The sequence below is a fragment of the Triticum dicoccoides genome, chromosome 1A, assembly GCF_002162155.2.
Source record: "Triticum dicoccoides isolate Atlit2015 ecotype Zavitan chromosome 1A, WEW_v2.0, whole genome shotgun sequence".
In the NCBI taxonomy this organism is placed as follows: Eukaryota; Viridiplantae; Streptophyta; class Magnoliopsida; order Poales; family Poaceae; genus Triticum; species Triticum dicoccoides.
In genome coordinates this window covers 595,488,075-595,493,869 of record NC_041380.1, presented here as the reverse complement: position 1 = coordinate 595,493,869, position 5,795 = coordinate 595,488,075, and positions in this window count along the sequence as shown.

Sequence of the window (5,795 nt, the reverse complement as noted above, 5' to 3'; positions counted from 1 at the left end):
CGGTCGATGCATCGTGGAAGACCGGCGTGGACGGTGGCGTTCCTAAAAGTCGTTGTCGGCTAAAAGTCGTTCTTGGTGCAACCACGGGAACGGTCTCGGGCGGCGGCGGGGACCGTGTGCCGCGGCGCTATAGCCCGAAAGGGTGACGCAGTGGTGGCGCGGGAGTTGGTGCAGCCGCGGGGAGAACCACAGAGCGGCAGCGCGGCGGCCCGACAAGGTGACGCTACAACAACTCGTTGCTCGATCAGTGGAGGGGCATGCCGTACTCGGCGACAGCCTTCACGGGACCTACAGAGGCACATGCCACTGAGTGATCAGGTTGGTGGCGCGGCGAGGATGGAGTGGATCACGGGCGTGCGGGTGATCAATCCAACCGCGCACGAGGTTGGGGACACTGCGCGGTGATGATGATGGCGGTGCGGACGGTGAAGCGAGGTGGTCGAGCAGACCTAGGTGACGACGGCCGATGGGGAACGACGTGCGGACGAGCAGCTAGTGCCTGGCGCCTGAGCAGTCAACGTAATGCCGGTGCCCGAGACGTTAAGCCCGAGCGACAAACGCGGCACCGACGACCAAGCGGCAAACGCAGTGCCGTGCATTAGAGGCTCATACAGCGGCGGTGTAGACGGTAGGTGATGCAGGAGTCCGTTCAGAGCAGGGAGGCGGCCATATGGCGGTGGCAGAGAAAGTGAATTCTCAATTTGCAAAGCATCCAGTGTTGCCTTTGCATCTCTACCATGGATGAGATAGGGATCAGTGTCATTTGATTGTATGGTTGGTTCCAGAGCCATTTTTGCCTGTTGTCTTTTTTGTGCCCGACTTTTTTTTACTGTTTGAGCTGAGAGAGCAGGGGGGAGAGTGGGGGTGCTATTTGTGAGCTACGTTGGAATTTCTTCAAAGAGGAGATGGTGATGTAGTATAATAGAGATAAATATTTCCCTTAGTTAAGAACCAATGTTATCAATCCAATATGAAAACCATACAGAACCTCATTAGCAGCATCTGCACACACAAAACCAAATACTTGCACCCAACGCGATCCAGAGGGTTGTCAATCCCCTTGGCGGTTATTTGTAATGATTAAATCTCGTAGTGGTAGACAGATAATATAAAATAGTAAAGAAAATAAAATTGCAGAAAGGTATTTTTGAATTTTTTATATATGATAAAAATAGACCCGGTGACCGTAGTTTTCACTAGAGACTTCTCACTTGAACACAAAGCATAGCGCGGGTAAACAAATTACTATTGAGCAATTGATAGAAAAGCTCATAGTTATGACGATATTCAAGGCAATGATCGTGTATATAGGCATCACGTCCGAGACAAATAGATCGACTCATGCCTGCATCTACTATTATTACTCCACTCATCGACCACTATCCAACATGCATCTATTTTATTAAATTAATGAAAACAGAGTAACGCCTTAAGCAAGATGACATGATCTAGACAAATTAAATCCAAGCAATATGAATAGACCCATCGTTTTATCCTTAATGGCAACAATACAATACGTGTTTGTTCCCTTTCTATCACTGGGATAGAGCATCACAAGATTGAACCCATCACAAACACCTCTCTCATTGCAAGATAAATCTATTTAGTTGGCCAAACCAAACGGATAGATCGAAGAGAAATACAAAGCTATAACGATTATGCATAATGAAGTTTAGAGAAAACTCAATTAATATTCATGAATAATCTGATCATAATCCATAATTCATCAGATCCCAACAAATACACTATAAAAGAGAATTACATCGGATAGAACTTCAAAAAGATCAAGGAGAATATTGTATTAAAGATCAAAGAGAATTTCTTTGGACGTGTTTATGACTACTTTTGCGAGCTTTTCTTTGGATGTGTTATTTTAAAGAGAAATGCGGTCCATGAACCTCGTATACATAAAAAAGAATTTCTTTGGACTCGATCACTTGTTATTTTTTGTGGCTTTATGTTGTTTGTTCATGGAAAAGAAGAATCACGGGACTTCAGGGCAAGGAAAGCATGTTTCATCTCCTCGTATACATAAAAGAGAATGGAAGCAAGTGTTCCTCCAAAAGTAGCAGGCCAACATGATGATGGTGACTGGGGAGGGTGACTGGTTGAAGAAACTTACTGATTTTGTTTAGTATAAATGTATAGTTCTTCTGTAATTTAATATAAGACGTTTTGTTTAGATCACTAAAGAGTTTGCATTTGTTAGCTAATCAATACTTGGATTGAGATGGGCAACTCGATGGTGTAACCCCATCCGCTAACCCATCGCGTAACCCCCTCGCGTTGCTCCCGCGAGTGACCGAGGGGGCAAACCCCAGCCGCCGCTCCTAGTCCACCGCCTCCAGCTCCCTCCCTTGCCCCCGCCGGCGTGTGCCGCCGATCCGGTCGGTGTAGGAGGCGGCGCGGGACGACGGCTTCAGCGACAGTGTCTTGCGGATCCATGGCATGGCGGATCCTAGTGGCGGCGCTTGGCGGCACGGGTGGATCGGTTTGGCATGGCGTGCCGGTCGGCTGGACGGGGCTAGAAGATGGAGGTGGGCTGGGCGTGGCTGGTGGCGGTGGCGGCGGCGGCGGCGTCCAGCCTGGATCCGGTCATGGCGGCGGTGATGGTGACGGCTGACCCGGAACCGACCATGGTGGTGGCGGCGTTCCCTCCGCCGGGGATGACGGGCTAGGTGGTGGGTCCTTGTGGCGGCGCCGGTGGCGGCGGATCTTGGGATCCGTGTCCGGGCTCGTCGTAGGATGCGCGTGGTGGCCGGATCTTCCTCCGGCATCAACGACGCTTGACCCAGTGACTGGCGTCATTAGGTGGAGATCCGAGCGTTGCCTGCATATCGTGTGGCTAGGGCTTGTGCTCGACTTGGTCCATGAGCAACGCCCCACCCTTGCTTTGCTCTGTTCACTTGCTCTCTCCCCCTGCTCTGCTTTGCTCTGTTTTTTCCCAAGTTGCTCCTTCCTCTGCTGTCTTCTGTTCTCTGCCTTGCTCTGCTCTTTTCTGAAGTTGCTCTGCTTCTGCCTTCCTAGGCTGCACGTACGCGACGACACGAGTCGCACACACCCGACGGAACTAGGTTCACCTTCAATCGATCGACCTCTCCGGCTCAAGAAAATCAACTACGCACTGCTGATGCTGATGACCGTTCCGAGTTCATCTCATGCCACGATTACAGCCACGAAACGGTGTAACTTTGGTGTGCACTGTCCGGTTAGAGTGACATATGTTTTTGCTCTTGCAACTTCGGAAGTTGATAGTTAACTATCTCGTTTGAATCAACAGAACCAGCACGCACGCATATACAGTAGACTCCACCCCATTTAACTAGTTACCGAAAAAATTGGATATGCTACTAGGTGCAAAAACATTAAAGGACACATGTATTTGTTGGAAATATTAGCACTTTTCCAATTAGACTATCCACGAGTAAACAATAAGCATGACATAAAAGGTATGCATCTCATAGCGATACCTAAGCATACTAGCACGTACAGAACATAGAATCGAACCTTCTATGAGCAGCACATATATGGCTAGCTTAAGTACGAGTAAACGAGGGATGAACAGATCATACCCACCGGTTGGCCAGGCCAACGCGGCGGTGGCAGCAGCAGCCTCGGCGTCGTCCGTGGCCTTCATCTTAGCGGCGGCGGCGGCGGCCATGGTGTCGATGCAGTGGAAGTAGTGGAAGCAGAGGCGAACGGAGTTGGGGAAGGATCGGGAGCAGTCGCGTCGAGACGCTCCCCAAAAACCATTCCCGCAACCCGCGGCGCGCGCGCGTCGTGACGAGGCGAGGCGAGGCGAGGTGGGCGACGAAGGAGGAGCGCGCGTGTACTCACTCCTCTTCCCAAGCTCCCAATGGCAAGTGGTAGAGCAGCCCTTATAAAGGGGTTTCAACTCTCCTCAACTAGCAAGCTAGGACTAAACTTCCCATCACCTGCCATCTCATACATGGGCCTCAAGATTAACCAGGGATTAGTGTCTTATATGGGCCTAAGCCCATCCATAATCCAACAATCCCCCACCAGATCTCGAGGCACATAAGTTTGTCAACTGTTCGAAACAATGTTTGATATACCAAAATTTTCAGTGGAGACTAAGTTGAACTTCCACCTAGATCAACAGGATTATACTTCTTCACAACTGAACAATGGACTATGCCTTGAATTGTCAGTTTGGCCAGAATTTTTAGTGGAGACTGTTAAGGTGAACTTCCACCTAGAGCGACAGGATTATACTTCTTCACAACTGAACAATGGACTATGCCTTGAATTGTCAGTTTGGCGTGCAGAAGTTTCGCCTATTGTCAGCTGATACATGGCTGCCGTGGGCTAAACCCCACGGGTGGAGCTTATTAGTCATACTTCGTACCATCTCATGAGCTTACTAGAGATTACCCAATCTCATAGACTGTGACCAGCAGTCGGGCTCACATAGGTGTGTTCCTCCAAAGAATGCTCTGTAGGTTAGCATCTTGCTTACATAAGCTTTGAAACACATTAAGACAAAAGTCAGCCTGCCTTACAGAATTGAGAGTATTACTGCATCTCCAACAGAGTGGGTTTATTAAGGATACTCTCCTCAGTCGACCGCTGGATTGTTTTCTCAGGTCCTAATTCACGGGATCTCCGATCACACAGGTTGGGTTACCCCCATGGCAACTTATGTGGGCCCCATACGCATCTCCCTCGATGCATTTTCTATCACAATCCGTGATAGCCCTTCCGTAAAAGGGTCTGCCAGATTCTTAGCCGTCTGGATATAATCCAACGCTATTACTCCAGAGTTTCTTGATTTTCTGATAGATTTCAATCTTCTTCTTATGTGCTTTGTGGATTTCATGTTGTCCTTTGAACTCTTAGCCTTGGCAATCACTGTTTGATTGTCACAGTTCATAAGGGCAGCCGGCACTGGTTTATCAACCACCGGCAAATCCATCAAAAGCTCTCGAAGCTATTCTGCTTCGACACATGATGTGTTTAATGCTGTGAGTTCTGCTTTCATAGTCGGTCTAGTTAAGATCGTCTGCTTGCAAGACTTCCAGGAAACAGCACCACCACCAAGTGTGAAGACATGTCCACTTGTGGCTTTCATCTCATCAGCATCAAATATCCAATTCGAATCACTATACCCCTCAAGTACCGTCGGGTACCCAGAATAGTGAATTCCATAGTTCGCAGTACCTTGCAAATAACGCATCACTCGCTCAACAGCATGCCAATGCACATCTCCCGGACTGGAAACAAACCGGCTCAGTTTGCACACAACAAATGAGATGTCAGGACGAGTAGCACATGCTAGGTACATCAGTGAACCAACCACTTGAGAATATCTCAATTGATCTATAGCCGTGCCTTCGAACTTTCGAATCCGCACGCTAGGATCATATTGTGTTGCAGAAGGTTTGTAGTCCGAATATTCAAAATGGCTCAAAATCTTCTCAACATAGTGGGATTGCAAAAGTGTAATTCCACCCTCAGAATTTCTCAGTAGTTTGATGTTCAGGATAACATCAGCCACACCCAGGTCCTTCATCTCAAAGTTGTGAGATAGAAAAGACTTGACCTCCTCAATGACCTTGAGGTGGGTCCCAAATATCAGTATGTCATCGACATACAGACACAGTATAACTCCTTCGCCCCCACCATAGCGATAGTATACACATTTGTCAGCTTCGTTCACAACAAAGCCAGCAGATGTCAGAGTAGTGTTGAACTTCTCATGCCATTGCTTAGGCGCTTGTTTCAGGCCATACAAAGATTTCACTAGCTTACACACCTTTCTTTCCCGACCATTT